Raw genomic sequence first — 10,529 nt, 5'->3', positions numbered from 1 at the left:
GTTAATTTTGCATGCTCATGCGAAGTCATTCATATACTACCTAAACAGATTACTAAGTTCAAGTTTGCACAATTCTTAAGGTAAAGAGGAGAAGGAATTTTTTCAAGTACTTTTTTTTACCATTATATCCTTATGGATAATAACTAGTAAAATTCAGACATGATTTATCTCTCAAACTATATAACAAATATTCATAAATTTTGTACCATAGAAAAGCATTTTAAAACACTCAAATAACAAATATAAACATGACTATCAAATTATGCATATTTCTTATACTAACAATAATAAATCAAAAAGATAATTTTACAAGTATCCCATTAAAGTACAATGGTAAAGTCACTGTGACATGAGTTCTAAACTCACTATAGCCAAATTCTTTATCCATAAGAAATTAAAATCTCCCATGGTTTGGTGATATAAGTCAGGTCATCCACTGAGGGATCGACATACTATGGGTATTTTGCCTGACACCGAATATTAAAAAATCTGGGATTATTAAAAAATTAGGTGATAAACGCATCGTACTGGATCCTCCTAGAGAAAGAAAATTTTTTCTTCATTATTATTACTTTATTTAGAAAAGAAGGTGGAAGTAAATGAGAAGCTGCAAATGAAGGAGGAGAAAATGGAAAAGTAAAGTCTCCTACAAACAAAATACAGATGTAATCTCAAAATTTCTTCAGAAATAAATGCAGGTGACTCCTATACGCGACTCCTATATGCGAGCAAATGCCATGAAAACATTCGAAAGAATACGGGATTTTAAGATTATAGAGAGGGGTGCAGATTTCAAAGAAAAACTGGGGAACAGCTTAGGAGAAAAGCCAAAGAGAGACGCAGCTTATAAACCAAGGTATAAAGAGCCAAATCTCCCTATTTTTCCCAAGAGGTTGGAGTTTACATGCCAGGGAGATGGCTTCATACAGTGATGTATTTGAGTATCTAGATAACACAGTTGGCCCATTAGCTCAGTTGGTTAGAGCGTCGTGCTAATAACGCGAAGGTCGCAGGTTCGAGACCTGCATGGGCCATTTTAAATTCTTTTATTTGTTTCGATTTTGGCCATCTGTTTTTTTACTAGTACTACTACTGCTATTCCAATCTACATGCAATCTTTGTATAGTTGTGAGTCACCAAATGCACTGATTACTATCAAAAAACCTTTTCTCCAGCTTATTGCAATAATCATACCCATATCCATTGTTTTGGTGGAGAAAATGTTTTGACATGACTGGAAGGTGGACAAAGCCAAAAACTGTATGAACTTGAACAGTTACTCTTGCCCCACGTATTGGAGATTTCTACGCGATGTAATACTACAAGTTTGATCTCCAACATTGGACTGAGAAGTGCAGCTTCTGAGCTATTCATTCCCATATCACATTTCATCTCTGATACACGTCTTGAAACAAGCATGACTGTATATTCTCTGTAATAAGATTTGAAAATCGCCATGATACTGGATATTTGTTGAACAGTTGCTCCATTGCTCCTTTTAGTGCAAAGTGCAAACTTTTCAAGTTTTACAAGAGGGAACTTATTATTACTCACCTATACTATCTGTTTAAGCGGACAACAGTGCACACTCGTCAAGACCTAAGGATGTTCTGCAGGTCTTGCCTCCCTTACCAGTTCCTAAGCTGCTCTTCAAGCTAACCCAACAAGCTTCTCACTAATCTCCCACGCTAGCCTCTTGTGATAACTGGTTCTCAAAAGAAGCTAAATCCTTATTCCATCTTGGTTAGCCTTGGATCACTTACCACCTGAAACAAAAACCAATGGAGTTATTATTTAAGTGACTGTATTGTTTATTATACTGGTTTCTCTTTGATTGACTCTTGATGGTAGTTTTCTTACCTGTGCAAGCCTTTTACCAGATAATAACACCATTGGTTTAGCTGTTCATCCCGTTCAGGCCTCCTGCAAGTCCACAAAGATCTCCTATAGGATGGCTTTTGGAGGTACATTACCAGCCAATGTGTTTGTGTTACCTAAAAACCCACCAAGTTTGAAATCACATCGTTTACTAACTCGGCATGTAATTAATGTAGTTTATCAAGCTTTCATCATTGATGAGTTTGTTACGTTTCTAATGAGAAAAAAACATACCTGTTATGGAGCCAACAATGATGAGGCACTAAGATGGGTAATCACTTATTTAGGCCGTCCTTAGCAAACTCAAAGTCCCACTTGCTTTTTGGACCCATGTTAGATGTGGGTCTACACGCCAAAACCATTATCTTTCAGCTATAACAGGAAAGAAGATTAAATAAATCAGCAGTATCTGGGAGTGTCAGATTAAAGCATCTTATCTACCATATATTAAAGGAACCAATGCCCAATCACTCCTGATAATAGTTCCGGAGTTTTAATTCCACCGTGTTAATGGTTATTGGTTATCTAATCAACATTTAGCAGTGCAGTTCCATTCTCCAACCAAGACCGGAACAGGTTTTAGTGATAAGCTTGCTAAGAAAGAATGCTAGAAGTAATAAGTGAAATAGTAGGAACTGGTAAAATAAATTGGTACCTAACCTGAATGAATCTTCAAGCTCTTTATTTTTAAAATCTGCTTTCAAACCATCAAAAAAGGCGTCTGCTGCACGTCGAGCCTCTGTGGCAAAATTATCAAAAGAAAATTCTTAAAAAAAGATAAAGGAAAAAAATGAAGGAAATGAACCGATGAGGATTGGTTGACGGATATGTACATTCAGCATTCTAGTGCTACTTCTGCCCTATAAAAAGCTTTAGGCCGGTCTGGTCTTTCCAACAAGCATTCAGTAGCATCTTCAAAAGCAAGATCTCCTTTGTTCAAATACACATAGCACATACTCATGTTGGAAAAACAAAAAACACAAAACACCTCGAAAAGAAATAGCCTAAGAACCCCAAAACCTTTAAGATCAAATTCCCAATTTACAATGTGGAAACTGTGGATATGGGTGGTTCCCCATTATACATGTGCCTGTGCATAAGAATTACACTAAGTAGCAGTTTGGAAAACATCAAAAACAATTGAGACGAACGGTTAAACTTCAAATGAGATTGGACTTGGGTGACAATGACTAGAGAGGAGGAACAGAGAAGCTTGTGTAAAACTGTGTAATTGAGACTTCAAAAAAGCCACTGTTCTCAAAATTGACCATATATTTTGATATAAGCAGACAAGGAACTGAATAGGATGCACATTTATGTACTGACAAAATGAAAAATGAAGGCTTGCACCCTGTTTCATTCCTAGATCATGGTTTGACAGATGTACATTTCTAGTATGAAATTTAGATATTCCCAGCAATTCGCAAATAATCCAAATTGTATGACATATGATGATATGAATGCTGAAACATCAATACATTCTACATAGAAGGTGTATGGGTTCTTATTCATTTCCACGCGTAACTTTATAGTGTTTCCAATTAGAAAAAACATAAAAAGGTACCTCTGAGTACCAATACACTTCCAGCAAATACTCCTTCCTCCAGTTTGCCTCAAGAAAATTCTCCTTTGCTTTACGAATCATCTGTCAACAATGAATTAATACAAATTATGCAACACAGTCAGTTGAAAAGTTTCTATAAAGTACACATTTTGAGCTTCATTGCATGAAAGTTCAACATTTCTAAATGCCAACAAAAAAAAGTATGAAATGATAGGAATGTCAATGGTATGACATACACACTACAAATCTAAAACTCATTCAGAACTTTTAGTATATCTCAAAATGTCAAGACCCTATAATAAAATATATATAAGAATTTACCTTCTTCAAATGTTTTAGAATTTGCATGCTTCGTCATTCCACTTATGCTCCAGTCAACATATGATGAAATACGAGAAGTCACAGGAAAAAGAAAATCAACGCCTCAACGATTACAGTTAACAGCTGCAACTTCTATTCGCTGTAGACTGTGCTGTGACAAGAAAAGGTAGACTTTTCAGAAGCCACACAACCATAGATGGCATCATCTCGTAGGGTACCACCACTACCTTTTATATTAAGAAAGACGATATAAATCTAAACAGAGGATCAAGAAAGTTGCGCATTTCTAGCGCAAGGACGCAGTAATCAAGGCGATCAAGAAATTTCGCTTGAATGGATAAAGATTAAAGACCAAGGAGAAAGTTTACACAATCTGTACATAATCCCAAGAGTAAAATTTGAATAACAAACTAGTCTAAGTAGATGTTAATAAAGTCCAGCAAGAATGTTAAGTAGATATTTCTACCTTCAGTGAATGCTCAGCGCACTGCCAAGATTGAGAACCGATAGATCCCTGAAGTGGAGTAACTGTACCATGGAAGGCCAAATTAGGCTGCCAACATTTAAAAAAAAATACAAAAAAAGGTAGATTCAGTGATCCCCGTGCTTAGAGAAAAAACGAGAAACTGCGGAAGTAAAAGGAATGATTCTATGACATTATTAATTCACGAAACAACATTGTACGTAAAGTGGAGGTGTACTATGATCACACTAGCATTCTAACAAATACATTGAAAGGAAGAAACTTATAAAGCAACATTGGGCAGAGATACAACTCAACAACGATAGGAAATGTAAGCTTTTAGTTATGCCAAAGACTCAACGATAGGAAGTGTATAGAGGCTTTAGCATTAAATAGTTCTAGTTCACAATTAAAATTATGCATATGCCGTGGTCAAATCAGGACAGAATTTAGGTTACCATTTAGGGATCACTTGAGTATTTTCTGTCGTGATCAAAGCATTCACATCTAATCAGGATAAAATTTAGGTTACCATTTAGAGTCACTTGAGAATTTGCTAAACAGGTAGCTGAATCTGTTCGTGAAGAAACGGTAAAATGGTACTCATATTGGCACCATGATCCAGAAGGATCGTGTTGGACAGGTGGCAGCATAATGTAGCGGTGAGCCAAAATCACTAGTAACATCCACATCAGTACCTTTTGAAAGCAACAAGAGTATGGCATCTTTATGCCCTGCAACACAGAAAAACATCAGGACCTCATTTAGGCTACTTTAAAATGTCAGAATGAGAATAACGCATTTGGAAAGTTACCAGATAAGTTGGATCGCTACCTGCCTTTCATAGCGGCATGGTCCAAAGGACGACAAATTTGATTCATCTAGAGTTTCAGGATTGGCACCCATTTGAAGAAGATATTCCACAGAGGCAAAGCACTCTTCTATGGCTGCATGGGATAGGGGAGTTTCACCTGCAAAAACACGTCACCACAAATTTTTTAATTACACACACTTGTGTTTACCGATTTTTAAGAAAATCAACGTTTAACTTCAATTAGTAGTTTAGTACTAAAGCTCCAGAAGTCATTATCAACATATATTCGCACCTTGCTTTTCTCATCATTACATTACCCCGTCAGCAATGTGTCAAAGAGATAGGCCTACTGTTCAATCTAAAACACCCAACTCAATTTTATCACAGTGATAAACAAGAAAAGGGAAACAGAACCACATGAAACGTTAAAAAAGAACATCGAGCCATTTACTCAGCTTTATTCAGTTTTAAGCTTATCAAAAACACGCAGCAGCGTCTTTGTCGACATCCAATACCTAATCTAAAAACACCCTCACATTTTCAGTACAATCAAAAGAAAAAAAACCCAGAACAACACAAAACAAATCAGACATTGCTGAAGATAATGCAGTTATAAGTTTATGAAGCCCCTAAACATTACACACAATTGTACCTAATACCCATAATCAACAAATGTGGTCACAGGCTCATGGTGAACTATCCAGACCAACACAGTACAATCACCCAAACTTCAATGTCTTCCTCAACATCTAATACCCAACCTAAAACACCCTCACATTTTCACAAAACAAACACTGCTGAAGATCATGCAATAGAAAACCCAAACATTACAACTACATCAATCAATCGAAAAGCATCAATTTCCAATTTAACTCTGAGAACCCTAACAGAGATATAAAGGGGAGAAAAAATAGGCAAACTCAAGCATACAAGTTCGAATAATCAAATCAGATGAAATAAAAGAATTAAGTATACCTGATACATTTTTGACATCAAATATGAATCAATCAAGATGAAGAACCATGGTCAGACGAGGAAGAAGAGGGGGTTTACTTCAGAAAATGAGGACGGTGGAGGAAAAGAGGTTTTTCAACGAAAGGTGCGCACTGAAGTGGTTGTGGTGCTTCTTTTTCTTTCTTTTTTTCCCGTGCCTTTTTTCTTAGACACGTATAATGCACACCGGTCCGTTCGGTGGACCTATTTTGACGACCGTTTTTGGACCATTAAATCGAATAGATCCATGGCTAAGACTTAATAAATAAAAATTTTTTGATGAAGATAGCACAACATTTTTTAAAGAAGACAAGAGGATTTCCATTTGGCCCGGGACCCTCAACGAGCCCATTTTGGATAGGGGAACGATAGACTGACCGAAATCTTTCTCTCCGGAAATCCGGATGCACTCACATAATCTATGGGGCCCATTGGAGTTTATAGGGATGGGTTTTTGTGGCCCCACCACATGTGTGTTGCGGGAGATCTATCGGGAGAAGTCTCTCGGTATGTTAATCATTTTCTTTTTGGATATTATATGAAAAATGATGGAAGTATAGAAAGCAATGGGGTCACAAATATTGTGCAGAATAATTTCTCCTCCTATTCTATCCCAACCAGTCCTATTCTATCCCAACCAGTCTCCGTTAAAAGGCTGAATTAGGAGAATTCATCTTATAATTAGAATGGTTCAAGTAGAACCACCATAGAGAGTAACCATAAGCAATGGAATTCTTAGCCATCTGAATTACCAGAGATATTAGAAGTCATTTGATATAGAAGTATCGATTATGTAACGTCCTCAAAATCCAACGACTCAGAAATCTAAGAGACCATTTTATATTCCTTGACATTAAATGATTTAAAACCTTTATTAAAGTACTAAGTTAGAAGTTCTAAATATGGATTAACCGAAATATAAGTCCTTTCTGAATTATATATAACAAGACCTCTAAGATGATACATATACAATAATGAGTTGAATTGCAAATCAAATATATACACAAAATAAGCATAGCAAAAGTTAACTGACAAAAAAACTCAACTCATCGGAGCTTTCAAATTATGATAGGTCAGCATCACGTGCACTACTTGATATATATGCGAAACAGAAAGTGGAAGTTAATAGAGCATATATTCTCAAAGGGGTGCCTAGTATATAAATCATAGCTAACTTCAAGTAATCACTAGCATGGATTAAAGACAATGCAACTCTTAAGAAAAACTGATAAATGATAATACACGGAAAATACATAAGTTTACAAAGGTAATAATGTGTACATAAATATCAACTATTACCAACCAACTGGCACATATTTACAATGATAATAGTTGAGTGGCGCAATCCTTCGGAGTAATAAGGTTTACGCTTGTGAATTCTTCGATGATCATTAGTCAGGTTTATACTTGAATCCTTTCCAGTATCTCACTCATCCAGCACTCTACATAACAAGTACTCAAAGAAACAAATTGTGGTACATATCATATCCGACAAAAAGAACCGATCATGGAATTTACAACTAAAAACCATGAATCAATCCAACAATCATATATATGATTCTCATCATTCTTCTCTTTAAATACCAAAACGTAAAATAATATATATTTTTCATACTAATTTAAAGAGTAGTAAACATCCATGTCAGACATGAATTGCCCGACGTAAATATAAGTAATATCAGGTCACACCTATTTCCATTGGATCATGCTCAACCAATCCGTCTATCCACGCGTCCGATTGATGCAGATGTCAAACTTCAAGTCTGTCAAGCTTTTTTTGCTAAAATAACGAATCATTAGTAAACTTTCCTCAAAATATTCTTTTCCTCAAAAGCATGTTTTATGTTACATAATCAATAAGTATTTCGTATTTAACGTTGTTTTTCTTTTCTTTATATGTTAAGCTAAAAGTCTCGACAATACAATAAGCAAATACATTATGAGAATTCCTATAATAATGTAAGTATTATGTTTAAAAAACTTACTCGATCTTTGTCTAATACATAAAAACTTTGGGGCCCTAAAGAATTCTTATATGCGTCATGCAACAGATTTTGAGCATAGTCTACAACGTAGATTTTATGTTATGGATTATTTACTATTAACTGACTTCAATTTTCGTAATTATTACGGTTGTTGAAGTTGTCGGAAAAATTGTTAACACTCGGGAAAATATGTTTTGAAAATCTTTTCTATTTATTTGTTTCATTTTTTTTTGTAAGACATGGATGTACTTGGGGATGTTATAACAACATCAATTTCGATAACTCAAACATTAATTACCTATCAAGTACACAAAATGGTGCCTCATAAGTTTCAAATTATGGTAAAGATTAACTATGATAATTATGTAACAAGCTAGTAGTATATATACACACATTATCATATATGATTATAATAATGATTTAAACACAAATGAGTAGGTTTCAGTTTAGTTTATAGTTGTTGTATTATTGAAAATATCATGATTTAGCGAAAGAAAAAATAAACAAGATTAAAAACTTTGAAGATATACTCATGATGGAAAAGAAATCATGATAAGAAATATTAACGTTTAACAAAATCTTTTTTTCTTTTCTAAAAGGCCATTTTCTTCAACTCATTATGTGTTTCTACGAGGAGCCTTTAGTGGACAAATAGCCTTATTTTCAAGCTAAAATTATTACTTTGATTTACATCAAATCCTTAGGATACTAAAATATTTTTTAGGGGTTCTCCAAATGACTCTTTCTTATACAAATTCTTGAATGCTGGCAAATATTATAAAGCTTGGTTTATATGATATTATGTGCAAAACGGATGATATGAATTCCTTCAAAATACTAGGGCTCAATTCAGGATTAGTATTATGTATCTTGTTTTTGGGATGGAATAGGGATTAGTGTTAAGTGTGGTGTATTTGGGATGAGATCATGATCGATCCTAGCAGCATGACGTAGGGAATATTTACTGCGTTCGGAAAGTGGTTTATTATCAACTGTTAGTAAACAGTCTTTGTGATATTTCTTCTTTTCCTTATATGTGTATATATATATATACATATAATTCATTGTTAATAAGTAATGTACATTTAGTTAATTGTTCTTTTTTTATTATATTATTATAATATCTTTAATACTCTTTCAGTCCTACGATTAAAACTCTACCTTTCATTTTTGTCCCAAAATAAGTGATACCTTTTTTCTTAGAAAATTCTTATTAATAACTAGTGTTTAAAATTTTACCTAAGATATATTGAGAATTTGAAAGTCATGCGTCATGTATCTACTCGTTCCATAGGTTTTTCAAATACGTTTCTAATGATATACCATATATAAATATTCATATTTTAGTTTGCAAGATATATCAATTTGAATCTTAACATATAATGGTGGATAAATAAAGATTACCAAAAAAACAAGCCACCTAATCATTCAAAAGTGGTTCCAAGCGTAATTCTAGACGACAACAATAACACCGACCGATCCCAAAATAAGTGATGCTTTTTTTCTTAGAAAAGTCTTATTAATAATTAGTGTTTAAAATTTTATCTAAGATATATTGAGTATTTCAAAGTCATGTGTCATGTTTCTAATCGTTGCATAGGTTGTTCAAATAAACCTATTCAACTTGAAATGAAAAAAATGTACATAACATATTCAACTTGAAATAGAAATAGAACCTTAAAAGATGATGATTTTTGTTATTCTACAGATTCAACTTGGAGCATATCTGAGCAGACTTAATAACACCCGTACCTATTTTAAACTAGTATCATATATGCTTGTGTTTCTTTGCTAGTTTTAGTTAGTTATTTTGGGGAAAAGCAGTCTGTTTTCATTACCTTTTCAAGTTTGGTTTGGTGATTTCTTTGGCTATTTTATGCAAAAAAAAAAACTCCATCTTTGATGAGAAAAAATAAAGTCATTCTGTCAATTTCAGTTATGAGTTTCAACCAAATAATAACGACGACAACTCTGAATAAATCGATTTTCATATATGATCTCGGCAATCTTTATACTTTATCATTATCTATTTTAAGCCTAATGTTGTATCTTTTACTGCCAACTATTTCCCTTTTTGTTTCTGTTTTAGTGTTACTATTTGCTTCGTCTCTACTAGACTAAATCTAATATGTTTCATGATATATGACCTGTTCATTTATATGGTAGAAAACATGCTCAGCAGAAACAAGTTTCTTTTTTGAAAAAGGTTAGCAGTATAAACAAGAACTTCAACATCAACTGTAGTTAAAAAAAACAAAGACATCAACAACAAGATCATGATCTTCAACATCTACATCAACTACAACCAGTGTTACCAAAACTCTCAAGCGATCTGACTTCACCCGGCCCAGTCCTTTAAAGATAGATCAGATGACCTTTGCTACTTAGATTTAGGTAGATGTTATTACTTTGAGAACATATCATGTTTCCTTAATTGAACATGACATTAAAAACATTGGACTGGTTTTAATTCGGTCACTGCTTTCCGCAATCACACATTGATTTTATAGC

General features: G+C 34.0%; 1 long non-coding RNA gene and 1 other non-coding gene across 7 annotated transcripts; one reads left to right on the top strand and one right to left on the bottom strand.

Moving 5' to 3' along the window:
- The first annotated feature begins 960 nt into the window (after positions 1 to 960).
- Positions 961 to 1,034, top strand: TRNAI-AAU. Its single transcript has one exon. It is a non-coding gene; the product is annotated as a tRNA-Ile (tRNA).
- A 166-nt stretch (positions 1,035 to 1,200) lies between these two features.
- On the bottom strand, positions 1,201 to 6,144 carry LOC113319192. 6 transcript variants are annotated; one of them, XR_003345203.1, is made up of 11 exons: positions 6,016 to 6,135; positions 5,333 to 5,398; positions 5,061 to 5,197; positions 4,759 to 4,960; positions 4,230 to 4,316; positions 3,764 to 3,914; positions 3,443 to 3,523; positions 2,539 to 2,617; positions 2,113 to 2,250; positions 1,861 to 1,994; positions 1,201 to 1,766 (listed from the first exon to the last, which is right to left on the bottom strand). It is a non-coding gene; the product is annotated as an uncharacterized LOC113319192 (long non-coding RNA). The 6 variants fall into 6 exon arrangements; XR_003345204.1 differs by lacking the exon at positions 5,333 to 5,398 and having other exon boundaries at positions 5,041 to 5,197; positions 6,016 to 6,144; XR_003345199.1 differs by lacking the exon at positions 5,333 to 5,398 and having other exon boundaries at positions 6,016 to 6,144.
- Between the last annotated feature and the right edge of the window lie 4,385 nt (positions 6,145 to 10,529).

The sequence above is a fragment of the Papaver somniferum genome, chromosome 10 (genome assembly GCF_003573695.1).
Source record: "Papaver somniferum cultivar HN1 chromosome 10, ASM357369v1, whole genome shotgun sequence".
NCBI lineage: Eukaryota > Viridiplantae > Streptophyta > Magnoliopsida > Ranunculales > Papaveraceae > Papaver > Papaver somniferum.
Note: the sequence above shows the minus strand (reverse complement) of the source record. Positions and strands in the feature narration are given on the sequence as shown.